This window comes from Armigeres subalbatus, chromosome 1, assembly GCF_024139115.2.
Source record: "Armigeres subalbatus isolate Guangzhou_Male chromosome 1, GZ_Asu_2, whole genome shotgun sequence".
Taxonomy (NCBI): domain Eukaryota; kingdom Metazoa; phylum Arthropoda; class Insecta; order Diptera; family Culicidae; genus Armigeres; species Armigeres subalbatus.
Window position 1 is genome coordinate 74,402,077 of NC_085139.1, and position 13,077 is coordinate 74,415,153.

The 13,077-nt window shown below is 42.1% G+C and overlaps 2 protein-coding genes across 2 annotated transcripts in view; one reads left to right on the plus strand and one right to left on the minus strand.

Moving 5' to 3' along the window:
- Positions 1-1,692, minus strand: part of LOC134227214 (probable G-protein coupled receptor Mth-like 5) — a 127,727-nt gene extending 126,035 nt beyond the window's left edge. Inside the window, exon 1 of the mRNA XM_062708563.1 lies at positions 1,026-1,692. The gene's annotated coding sequence lies outside the window, so the exon portion shown is untranslated. The remainder of the gene's footprint in view (positions 1-1,025) is intronic.
- The window catches only part of LOC134227241 (RNA helicase aquarius), a 355,300-nt gene that overhangs the window by 145,990 nt on the left and 196,233 nt on the right, over positions 1-13,077 (plus strand). The window lies entirely within an intron of this gene.

The following is a 13,077-nucleotide window of genomic DNA, read 5'->3' on the forward strand; positions in this document are numbered from 1 at the left end:
ATTTATTTAAAGTGGGTCAAGTGAAAAAAAAAATCTAAAATTTACATAACTAGAAATCAATAAGATCCAAAACGCTTGCATTATTAAAGTTTTCTAAAAAAAATTCACTTTATTATTGGTCGTTCAACAAGCTCGCCACACTGTATCACTGCGGTCTCTTCAAGCCCCGTACACCACTACTTTAAGGTTTCCGCTTGTTCGTGCTGATGAGTGTGAGTTGCTACGTCGTCGTCGTCGGCAGGCGGCTCCGGTTTTTATTAGTACGATTATTGCCTGAGCGATTATGTTCTGAGCTCGTCGTCGTCGTCGTCATCGCCTCCTTCTTCAGGAACTCCCTGCCCGGACACCGCAAACGTCAGACGACAATGACCACTAATCGGGTTTCATTCGTTAAAACACTGTAATTCCCTTTGGGCAGCCAAATATCCGATGGCTATGCATATTGCTCCCTCGCCGCTGCCTGTGGGGTATGCGATGTAAACATTTATTTTCGATATTATTGATGTTTACTTCCCACATCACACAACCACTTGTATCTGGAAGCTATCACAGAAGCACACTTTGCACAACCGAACGATCGAAGCTTAGCACGTTGGGGCAGATTCTGTAGATTCGCGTAAATTGTAATTAACAAAAGATTTTTGCGTGTATATTTCCTCCAATAAAAACATTCGTGAAATGCTAACAAATTGGCTAAAAGAAAGCCAATGCAGAATAACCACTTCTCCAAACATTGTGGCAATATCGATCTTTACGATAGTGCAAAATCTGTTTATTTTCACATTTCTGGAGAGATCTGCGCCACTATTCATCGGTTCGATCCATCGAACGGGGAATTTCACTATGCATCATCATCAGCAGCAGCATCACCGGTTCTTCTCTTGCTTCACTCACAATGAAATTTCAATCTAAACCCGCTACTGCGGAAAACAGCACACGATTAATCTATCGTGATTCGACTATTCAACCTCCTCTCATACAAATCATTACCCCACCTCCCCACATATAACTGGAACGATTCTCACCCAAATTTCAAACCACAGACATTCGGTGGCTCCAGCAACTATCCATGCATTCCAATTGAATGCACTGTCGCGGTCAAAGCTCGCAGTTTAATCACAATATAGCAACAATATATCCATTGACGTTGACCAAATCGGGTCGGAATGCTTTCTTCCGTCGTTGTCCTCGTCGCTTCCAACAGATGTGCGACTAGACCGCAACGACCTCTCGGGCAACGTTACGTCGACTCCCGACAGTGCGGACCATAACGCAATTCGTTCACATAACCCCCTTCTTTAACACACAAACGCCTCTGTACGCTACCCGTTTCGCGTTACTTCCGCACGATGATCAAAACATGAAAATGCCACGAAACTGAATACCGAAAAAAAAACAACCCGGTTTAACCAACATACGCAAACGCTCGCCGCGACCAACCGATCCAAACTGAATTCCACTGCCGTTGCCGTCCGTCCGAAACAGTCGTTTCGATGTCGAGTAGATCTATCCATCCATCCGTCCGTTTTGGACCGGTGCGGTGCTCGTGTGCCGTGCACTGCACACCTTTCCGGTGCGGTGGTGACGTCGACGTTCCCCCTGGCTCTGGTTACCTCGTCTCGTCGTCACCAAAAAACGCTACGATTGTTGCTGGGTGAACTGAAGTTTCCAACGATTAACGTGCCGCTTACACGACTAACAAACAGCGGGCTGCCTATAATGAACGGTGAACCTGAGTTGCCTGCCTACGGACCGATGCCAAAGCTGATGATGTTTGTTGCTGTGTGAATTTACGGAGCCCTTACCGGTAAACCGGTTGAGGGAACTCGTCCGTCGCTGTAGCTGTGTGGTCCCGGCGTGCAAGCACCGATCACTCGACTGGGTTATCTCTTTATGGGTGTGTGCACTGTGCAGTGTACTAAGGCAACGTGCGATCGCTTTTGAGATCTGCTAAGCAGGGATGATCAATAATTTGGAAAAATAAATCTATTTCGATGTATGCAATGATATTGGCTTCAGAACGAGCCTACATAGAAGTTGTTCTAACTTTTTTTATTGATGTTATCTTTAGTTCTAAGTTTTGTAGGATTTTCATCTATTGTTTGTAATAATTTTATCTAAAATTTCACGCTTTAGCTTAATCCTTTCCTTACAGCCTACCAACTGTCAATGCATTGCAATTACGAAAACAATACCAAAAATCTATTTTCTTTTAATCATTCCAAAAAATATGATGGAAAAATGTCGATTATTCGGTGATGAATCTGTATAACTTACATCGAGCAAAAGTTCAAGATCAAACTCAGAAAAATCCGCTTCGGTAATATCCCATGAATTTATAATATGGGATTGTTAATTTGTTTAAAGTTTGTCTCAATGGCAGGGGAATGGAAAAATACTAGGTAAAATGAACACAGTAAGGAAAAATCATTGCATGAACGCTTTAGAAACTCTGGTTTAAGTTTTGCTCTACATGTTTTTTATTAACAATTGTAAAAGAAATCTTAAACCAGACACCTGGGGAGGCGTAACCTTGTAGTGTGGGTATGGGATCACCACTCCCGACCCACTAAAACCAACTCCTTCTCCAGTCATTCCCCGGCCCGCAATTAAGCAATACTTCGGGTAATGACTGTTGAGCATTACACTCCCTCATGACGTACACAAGTGCACACGTCCAACTCTCCGTGTACTCCCCATGCACCAACTGAGCACCAAAGACACACTGGCACCGTATATGCCACAACACTCATCCGCCTATGCTACACGAGTAACAGCTGAGTACCCTGCAGGAAGTACCCTATGCTGTCATCCTACAATTTAGGTAGTCCTCGTTCGGTATGATGGTCACTCCATCCTGCAACAGGGTGGCACCACTTGTCTACCAAGTCGAAGACGACCCTAGGTTGGTGACTCCTATGTCACTCCGACCTCAGCTATGAGGCAGACCCTATCACGACTGAGGTGTCGAAGAATCATCAACCCCCCGAAACTCCTACCAGGCATGGCGAAATTTTCGTGTCCCCTAATTCTAAGGTGCCGCAGAGATATCTGTCCCCGACATTCCTGCCAGGCCTAGCAAGCAGAGTGTAAAATAATCGAACATTTTTGATGAAGTGCACCTTTCTTCACTCATCAGCTCACTTCCAGACACATTCATAGACGGCTCTGGACTGCCAATATTCAGTTGAATATTAGTCATTGAATATTTATGCACATCACAAATTAATAAATTATCTGAAATCTAAACAAGTTTCAGATGAGTGAAGTAATTTGTCACATAGAACTGAATCTGATTTTCATCCGCGAGGCACTTTCAACGATAAACATCAACATAAACAATGCTAATTATGTTTTTTTCTGCACATAGTAAGCACACTCAATGACAGTCGAATGAATGAATTTGTGGAGTAGTCATCTGACTATGTCATTCTATGTTTTGAATATTCATGCGATGTTTGTCAAAATTCGGACCGAAGTTGCTTCATGAAGATGAATATTTTAGGCTCTGCCAGCAAGACTTCACTCATCCCGTCACTGACAGCCGGATCACACTGACCCAGCTTAGTATGAGGAGAAAAAATGTTGACGAATTCCACGGGGCACCCCTCAAGATTGTGTCTTTTGGTGAGAAAATCAGTAAAAATATTTCAAGCTCTTTTTAGTGGAATGTATTCAACCGTCTAAGAAGAGTTTAGTACTCTCCATTTAATTCCACCAATTATTTTGATATCTTTGCAGATACGTTTTTTGACCACAACTGTGTGGTCGTCTTCAGTGTCTCGTCGACTCGTCGTCAAGTCGAGTCAAGTACGAGACACTGAAAATGACCACACAGTTGTGGTCAAAATACGTAACTGCAGAGAAAATCAATTTCTCAACATTTCAGCTCAATCGCTTTATGCATAAGCTGGTGCCTTTGATTTGATGTTTGTAAGCAGATTTCAGCCAAAATATATAGGAAAATATACCTCCGTCACTCATTCGATCTGGAAAACGGTTCTGATTGCTCGATTGAGCTCAGAATTGCAAAAAGGGCGGATGGTACATAACAGAACCTTGTACGATGATTAAAAGATCTTTTACTTAGCTTTCGGATATTTTATTAAGAGCTGGAATGCGTAATTTTGGATTTATTTATCGCATCGAATCAGTCGAAAACTATATAAAAGTTCATTTATCCATCGTACAATGTTCTGTGCAGTTGTTCTGTAACATACCAACTGCCCTTTTTGCAATTCTGAGCTCAATCGAGCATTTAGAACCAATTTCAAGATCGAATGAGTGACGGAGGTGTACTTTCCTATATATTTTGGCTGAAATCCCCATATAAACTTCAAATTCCCATACAAACCAAATGCGCTAGCTTATGAACAAGCGATTGAGCTGATAGATTTTCTCATTAAAAGACACAAGGTTGCAGAAACAAACCCGCCTCAATACGACAAATAGAAACACATGTTTGTGATTCAAACGCAACCGACTGTTGTTCAATTCTGATACACATAGTTGGGTAGAGAGAACAGGGTGTGAAATGTTGCCAAAGCAGATTCGATAGATACGGGGAATTGACTGATATCCCATTGTTATTTGCTGGTTATGGAACAACTTCTCGCAAGGACAGCTGTTGTATAATTGGTAATACGTTCGTGTACTAAATGGAATAGTGTGGGTTCAAGTCCCATCGGCAGTCGAATCTTTTTTCGCAATATCTCATGAAACACCCTAAAATGGCAAACTTAACTGTGTGTATCAAAATTAAACATCTTTTCCAAAAAAAAGAAAAAAATCTGACTTCCCTCAAAAGTCATCAATCAAGAAAAATAATAAATAATAAAATAATAAATAATAATTCTCTGCTACCTTTTTATTGTGGCGAGGCAATTTTTATGCACACTTTTTTTTCGATATTGTAGATCCAGTTGAACCACTGAGCTCTCGCGACAATCGCATTTTCTTCCATTTCTAAATGTCGCAACTGCATCGCGAGTGGTGCGCATGATGGCGCACGGCTATGGCATAGATGCGCACTAATCGCGATGCAGTTGCGACATCCGGAAATGGGAGAAAATGCGATTGTCGAGCTCAGTTCGGTTTTCAACTGGATCTACAATATTTTATCAAAATCAAGCACTTAATCATGCAGCATTGCAGCAATATAACGCTGTGGTATGCTTGAGATACATGCTTGATTATAGGGATCGAAAAAAATGTATTTGCAGTTAATAACCGAACAGAAATATGTTCGCATTAATGATTACGCCCTAATACCGGTTTGAAGCTTCGATGCAGAGTACACGACTAACACGAGCTTTATTCGCCAGCACCTGAGAAAGCTAAGTGCATTGGAAAACTACAAAGAAAAACATAATGAGTGCCGAACGGTCATCCAACTTGACTCCATCAATTCGGCCCAATCCACCGCCGAACTATTGGGAAAAGTCAATGCACTTAGTGGCAAGCGTAGATCTTCCCCCATCCACATCGATTCACAAGACCTGTAACCCGCCATTTTAGGGTAACAATTAAAACCCCTTGGTTATTGGGCCAATTTAGCTGAGACCCCAAAAAAAATTGTAAATATATGTTTCTGTGTTTGTCTACTAATTTATTATTAAATGTCTGTATATAAAATAAATGTCTGTGGTCCATTGTGTATGTTTGACTGATATTTATTTTGTATATAGTAGCTTTAGCGTATAAACAAACAATTATATTAATTAAAAGATGACGTTTGAGTCCAAATTTGTATATTATATTTAGTTGTTTGTTTACCTCCTGGTTGGTGTTGAAAATATATATTTATTTACAGTATTTACATTATTTATTTACATTTACATTATTTATTGGATTCCTTATTTACATTATTTATATAAATATTTATTTAACCTATTTATTAAAATTATTTACACTACTTACATTTAAATATTTCCTTACATAATAAACTAAATAAATTAAAAGAAATGAAAAAAAAAGAAAACAAGCACTTAGGGCTGAATATGTACAGGTTTTGCATGCAATCTAGCCAAAATTATTTGAATTTAAATCTACAATTTGATAACGCAACCCCAACCAAAACCCCTAGATATTATACTAATAACCATCAACGAGAAACGCAGCGATTCACCGAAACGCACACCGGAATAACGAAATGGCAGGCTATGGGCGTTATACTTGGGGCGGCAAGAATAGGATAGAAGGGCAAGGTCTCCATAGAATCGCTCTCTCAGTATTTTTCTACCGGTCCAGAGGAGTGAGGTAACAAGTGACACTCGCGAAATTGAGATTTCTAAAGCTTTTTCGCAGTTTCGTAAGTTTGTGAGAAGTGAACGATAATTAAAACTTGCAAACTAATAAGAAACTTTAAAGCTACAGTGATTACTAATATTAAATATTAAGTGATAAACTAATATTCTCCGTAGCAAAGCACCCCTAAAACGTTAAAAATATTACGTAGTGAAGTTCTGTACGGACCTACGTCTGCCAGCACCACAACGATCGGAATAAAGAGTAGACACCAAAAAATTAAAAGTTAGATTTCGATCGAGTCAGGACGGCTAGGTTGTTAACGTACAAAATAGATCCTGAGCGAACGTGGGGAAAAAGTGAATATACCTATTGAATATGAACTGTGGTCCGAGCTGATGGGTGTGATGTGATGAACAATTGGAAGCACGTTTTGAATGGTGGTGTTTGGTAAAGACAACGGCCGTCAGCTTCGGTGTCGTTCGCTCAGGTGGACCACATAGTATAGTGCGCGTGCGAAAGGTGAACCACTCCCTGGACCAACGGAACATTGGCCAAACGTTATTTCAAGGCCATAGTGTCACTAGTGGTTCCCTACTGTAAAAGAGGAACGAAGAATTGCCCTGTATATTGCCTAGTAAAGACAAGCTCCGGTGCCCGCCTTCGGAAGATCTCTACGCCGCCGTCGTCATCTTGGAAGGACAACCCTGCAACCCGCAGGGTTGCCGTGGCTAGACCAGTGTCCAGGGAGTAGTCATCTGACCCTTGTAGACCTTAAGATAGTTTCAGACCGTACTATTTCCGATCCGCCGAATGTGGCCAATGCACTCGGGGAGTACTTCGCATCACTCGCATCAGTAAGCGGCTACCCAGCCGATTTTCAAAGGCTCATAGCCACCAGGGCTCTGACGCTGCAGAACTTTCGAGTCCCGCCGGACTTGCTTAGTTCCCCAATAAACCAGCCCTTTTCGTTCGCCGAGCTTTCCTTCGCTCTTGCCAGTAGCAAAGGGAAGTCTTGCGGTCCGGATGGATTAGGGTATCCGATGCCGAAAAACCTTCCCCCCACCGCCAACATAGTATTCCTTGATCTGGTGAATCAAGCCTGGACGAATCAAACTTTTCCCGACGAGTGGCGCCTATATTACGTTATTCCGATACCTAAAACAGTTTCTCCTCCCGCGACGCCGCTGATTACCGGCCTATCTCGATGACCTCCTGTGTATCAAAGGTCGTCGAGAGGTTGGTCAACCGTATGCTGCATGAAGAGCTTGAATCTGACGGACAACTTGGTTTTCGCCAACACGTTTTTCGACCGGGATATGGGGCTAGTTCGTACTTTGCCGGATTAGGAGACGTACTCCAAAGCGCCTTTGACCAAGGGAAACACGGCGATCTCGTTTCTCATGATATTTCTAAGGCGTTTAATCTCACTTGGACCTCACTAGTGCTCAAGCAGCAGTGGGGTTTCACTGGTAACATCCTTACTTCCTCACCAGCCGGCCCTTCCGGGTCTTTATTGGCTATTCCGCCTCCAGAACCTTCCCAAAAGTGACCGGGGTCCTGTAGGGATCTGTTCTGTCAGTAACCCTGGTTCTGGTTGCCATGAATGGGGTCTACAATCTTCAATATTCATCTACATCTTCGTCTACGCGGACGACATCTTCCTTGTTGTAGTCGGAGACACTCCGACGCGAACGCGTATCCGAACCAGTACTGGAAAAGGTCGTGATCGTCATAAGACAGAGAGCAAAGCGCCTTTTTCTATTTCAGGCGACCAAATGAAAGAATCGTGGGTACTTTGATCAATTTCGCATGAAAGGCAGTCATGATAGGATGTTGTGCTTTATTTTAAAGTTTTTATTTAAAGTTATTTTAATAGATACATGCGAAAAATAGTGACTAGTCGATAAATTGATCATACTTCTTTAAATCGCCGAGTTGAAACTGAAAATAAACACAAAAATAAAGCAGATATTGCACACTTTCATGACCTGTCACGGAACAAATATTTTTTGAGATTTTTGTAACATGCCATTCATCCTTCGCGTTTCAATAGATTTTGAAAGGGGCAGATATGTAAACATCGCGTGACATCTCTTATTGAAAATGAGAAATTCCAGTACTGATCCGAACACAAGCAGCGGTTAGTGCAGTTAATCGGTGGGCCTTGTCGGTTGGCTTCGCCATGTCGGCCGGAAAAAGCGTCCACGGACATGCGTGCAATGGACGGCACCGTCTCGCCGGCCCTAGTCTCAATATTAACGGGCAGCCGATTCCAAACCGGAAACTTGTCAAGGTCCTCGAAGTCTCCATCGACCGATGACTGACCTTCGTTCCTGATTTCCAAGCGGTCAAAGTCGGCTGCAAAACATTATCATAGGACGCGTAGGACGAACAACATGGCCACTCGGTATCGTATCGGCCAAGCCCAGATTGACAGCAGACTGCTGTGCGGACAAGAACTGACTTGTTTAGCTCGTTGAGAGCTTGTCAACATACTCTCCCCAGTCTTCGACCAATACCTCCGCATAGCTTCCGAACTTCTTCCTTCCACACCCACTGAGGCTGCCTGCGCCGAAGCAGGTGTCCTCCCATTTCGCTCTCGTGTGTAAGTGGCTATATGCCGCCGCATACGCTTTCGCCACATGCGGAAACCATAGGAACCCTCTCGTTGTTCAAGGGGATCGGATCATGCACATGATGGCCGGCGACAATCTCCCCCCGGTGGCTAGGGTCCACTGGAATGGAGCGAGGAGCTGGCACTCCTCCAAAGCCAACATAAATAGCTCCACTGCGAGGCGCTTTAAAAGAGGGGACAATACGGAAGCTCTACGGTCGCCGAGTTGCTAAACACTGAGTTTAGGGACCATGAACATCGATTCCCTTTCGAGAGAAGGGGTCGGCTTAGGCGTTACCGGGAGCAACCTAACGGTCTCGGACAGCCTTCCTGCACAATACAGCGTCTTTTTGGCTGAAGAAGACGTTTGCGATCGTCAAAGGATTCCGGCAAAACGCGGCAGTCACCCTTCCTGACAATCTGAAATGAAACCTTGATCCCCTGAAGGTTACTCAAAATCTCATTCCTAAAGCCAGAAAACTCTGCAACAGATACCACAATTAGCGGAATCCTTTGCTTCTTTGCATGGATCGAATCACCTGGGCCAGAGGTAAATTCGATTTGCTCAATTTCATTATGAATCAAATCGAACTGATTGAGCAGTTCGATAGGAGAAGAATCATTTCCAATGTTAGAGTTAGAAGGAACATTCTCCAGTTCCTTCTATTTTTTCGCGCTTCAGCAGGACGGTCTTGAAACCTTGTTTCTTAGAAGGAAGTGGAGAATTCAGAGACTCCCCCTTCCTCTTGTTTTTATTAATGCTCGTTGCTGAGCGTGGAGACGTGACCTCCTAAGAGTTTTTTTTCCGAGAACGGTGTCCTTGCAGGATTACCACCGCTTGTGGAAATTTTACTTCCGCAAACGGGTCAAACGTAAAACGAAGGCACGGGTCCAAGCAAAGATCGTAACTGGATCAGTAGGTACAAATAACGCTTCGAAGCACTGTGGAAATTAAAATAGCTTCGGGTAGTATTAAAAACTTCCTTCAGCAAAAAGAAAATAGAACCGCACAGCACGAAAGCACAATGCGGTCTGAGAGGAATGAATGATTTTTCTTAAATTCTTCAAAATTACTTTGAGGAATTCTTTGGAATTAAATCAGGAAATATCGGTACAATAAAAGTTAATTGCTTATATTCCGGGTATTAGCCACCCGGAGTGGAAATTAATCATTATGCATGAAACTCGATTTGTGCAATTGCACAACATGTGTAAAGATTTAGTTCGAAAAATGTATTGAAGGGTATCCACTTCCTTCGGTGGGGTTTGATCCCACGAAACCAGTACGCTAGACAGGTGCTTTCCCAACTAAGCTACGAAGGACCTCCGTCGTCCTCCGCAGAGTTCGGCTATATGCCTGGTGTTGGAAAATTGCACGAAAGTGCAGAAATGGACTTGTTCAATAATTTAATGACAGTTGATTCTTAATACAGAAACATCAGCTTGGTATACTTTGTACATCGTACCAAAACCGTTGTTCATATTTTCGAACATCCCCTTTGACATAAATACAAATAAATGTACCTTTCCTTTCTTCCACACACCTTTCCAACCGAATATGAAATCCAGGATCATTACAAACACATCCAAAGCCCACATTCACCCCATTCGCTTCGGCTTCACTCTTCAGCTCGATAAAGTCCGTCGAGTTGAGCGTCGACCAACATTGAACAACCACCACACAGTCAGCACCAACAAACGAGCAAACAAACAGGTAAAGGTACCACACACCGCATGGCGCAATGTAGAGCGCATAAATAAAAGTACGAGTGACATCAACGATCGAGTTGAATGTGCATACCACCAGCAGGTAGGTAGGTGAAATGCATTTAACTCCATATTCGGAGTACAATCCGGCGGTGGCACACAGTCAGTGCGACTCTTAAACAAATGCGAAATTCAACATGCTGGCTACAGCGTGTCTGGATTTTGGGTAAACTAGATAGGCCCTGTGCGTATAGTGGACCTTCTGAACAGAAAGCTTGCGAACATTCATAAAACGTTGATTTGTGATTCATGTTCATTGATTTCATGCAATCAAGTAATTATAGTTGATTTGTATACATCGAAAAATCAAGTGGCCTTGCGTATTTTTTATGGCGTTTGTGTTCCATCAAAATTATCGCTTTGTTCTGACCTCCTGCGAAGTAATTGATATCAACCACCATCTTCGAAGGTCCAATATCGATACGCGATTCCTAGTTTGCATTCTATTGGCAGAAACACAACTCGAAATTTATAGCTGGGTGCCGCCACACTAATCTACTGAGCACCCGAGTAAAAGTTGCTAGCGATATGTTCCAGCACTAAGATTTCACGATTTGTGCATCGTATAATGTCAATGGGGGCGGCTTTTATTAGTTTGGCGAAAACAGCAGCTGCTCCCAAATCAAAAATTGTAAATTTGAACTATTGCTAATGACAACCCGTTTGTCTTCTATTGCAAATGTTAGGATTAAATCGACTCTCAACAAGGACAATCTCTGTGGATTTTTTTTTTGCGTTTTCAACGACAATAATTACAATTATTGTACTCCTTGTTCCAAACAGATCAGATCATGTGAATTTCTGGGAATTTCAGTCCCTCGAATAACACATGAAATTGTCTCTAGTTTTTTTTTAAATGAGTATTTTTCATCAACTGTGATTAAATATTTATTAAAAATGTGGTCGATTTCTTTGTAATCGGGTAGTTCACAGATTTTCAAATGCGACTCTTTATGCATACAACATACACTCTCTAACTACGTTACGTATATCCTTTTTAGGCTATTTTCCTGGTAAAACGTGTGCCTCATTCGTTTGTTATTTATTTGGTTTACTGAAAGAAAAAACACGAAAATGTTTGCGCTTATATGCAGTGGCCGAATAAATATAATTCGCCTATTGAATACACGGATTAGTCTTTTCGTTTCATCACTGTAGATTATTCCACTAACAAACTTAGATAGTGGCATCTATTTTGCTATGCAATTAAAACTGTTCCTAAATCACCCAAGCATGCACGCAATGCACGTGTTGTTCAAAGGACATTGGACAATTTGATAAAAAAAAATCATAGAGAATCCTATAGTTCCTTGCTGGTATTTGAATTTTCTTCTTCTTTCTGGTATTACATCCTCCACTGGAAAACTACACCTCGTATTTATTAGGGTCGTATATTAATTACGTAGGGGCCCTCCTTAGCCGTGCAGTAAGACGCGCGGCTACAAAGCCAGACCATGCTGAGGGTGGCTGCGTTCGATTCCCGGTGCCGGTCTAGGCAATTTTCGGATTGGAAATTGTCTCGGCTTTTCTGGGCATAAAAGTATCATCGTGCTAGCCTCATGATATACGAATGCAAAAATAGTAACCTGGCTTAGAAACCTCGCAGTTAATAACTGTGGAAGTGTTTAATGAACACTAAGCTGCGAGGCGGCTCTGTTCCAGTGTGTGGGGATGTAATGCCAATAAGAAGAAGAAGAAGAAGAAGAATTAATTACGTAAGCATTTTTTTGAGTTTTTCGACACGTTTTCCCGCCTTGTAAGATTTTTCTCATACATATTTGTTCGTTTATATAAAGCGTAAGAAAATGATAAACCCCCTGCCCCCATAAGTACTTTCGTTATAAGTGTATGGCCCCATTAAGCATTTCCAACTGCGGGGTTTCTGAGCGAAGTTACTATTTTTGCATTTGTATATCATAAGACTATTTTTTATTTGCTATAATTAACCAGCTTTTGAAAACGTATTCGATTCTACAGGGTCCGGCAATTGAACTGCTACATAAATGAGTAAAAATAATATAATGCAATTCCAACTGAGAGGCTTTCAGGGGTCATTAAGAGTTAAGAGCGGCCAGCCAGTACGCCGGACCTAAACCCTATGAATTTAACTGTCTGAAGTATGTTGGAGGTCGCGGCTGCTCTAAAACATCATGTTTTTTTGTCCTGAAGCGACATCTGGTGGCCTCTGGTAAAATAACACCTGCGTTCCTCGATCTTCTGCGACGAGTGGCTAGGCTCAAGGACAAAAAAAAAATGTAGTTTGACGATAATGATGATGTTTCATGTTTTTTTCGATTTGGATAGGAAGAGTGGAATCGCCAACTTCCTATTGTTAACATTTCGTGGATAAAGGGCGGGCTCTTCTCCCCATATATTGGGTCAATCTGGGAAACGAGGGCTAGATTATATTATTGTATGTACGAACTTTCTTCTGGAAGGAGATTCTC